This window comes from Rhagoletis pomonella, unplaced genomic scaffold (assembly GCF_013731165.1).
Source record: "Rhagoletis pomonella isolate Grant_MI unplaced genomic scaffold, Rhpom_1.0 Rhpom_scaffold_00007, whole genome shotgun sequence".
Taxonomy (NCBI): Eukaryota; Metazoa; Arthropoda; class Insecta; order Diptera; family Tephritidae; genus Rhagoletis; species Rhagoletis pomonella.
Window position 1 is genome coordinate 16573841 of NW_023458561.1, and position 674 is coordinate 16574514.

Sequence of the window (674 nt, forward strand, 5' to 3'; positions counted from 1 at the left end):
AAAAAAAAAACCAAATTACAACAACAACAATAATATGGTAAATCTTGTCAAAATATGGTGCGGCTATAATTATTTATTATTATGATATATGTATATACCTGAGTGGGTGGTATTTCAAAGCAAGCTTAACGCGTACATCTCTGGATCAGTAAACTGCTTTTCGTTCCAAAATGTTGTGTCACTACTTAGGATTGGTAGCTGCAGATTTTTAATTTTTGTATGTACATCGGTAGCAGTACCAATACCTTGCGATAAATATTCGTTTAATTACAAAAAATTGGTTGGATGTTTGATGTGCACTTAAATTCGGAGTTGAACGCCGCCAGGGTTAGTTTCATTAATTCTATCCCATATTGTTTTTAAATATTGTGTTGCTTCCACTTTTTGGTTCGCTGTTAAGGTGTGATGGAACCGAGGATCCACCCTGCAGTGAAAACACAAACCAGTTAGCAAAAATACTAGTTCATAAACTAGTATGAGCCTACCAGTTCGACATTTTCGAAGAACTTAAGCGTTCGGCGACACCTGCCGTTGAATTGCCAAAGCCTAAAATAAAACGCAATTAATTGCTTTTCTTACAAATGTCGGCTGTGGCGTCACGTGAAGACTACTGGTTCTGGTTCTGGGATCGCAGGTTCGAGGCCGCTTGGAGGTGGTTACGATTTTTAAAGTTA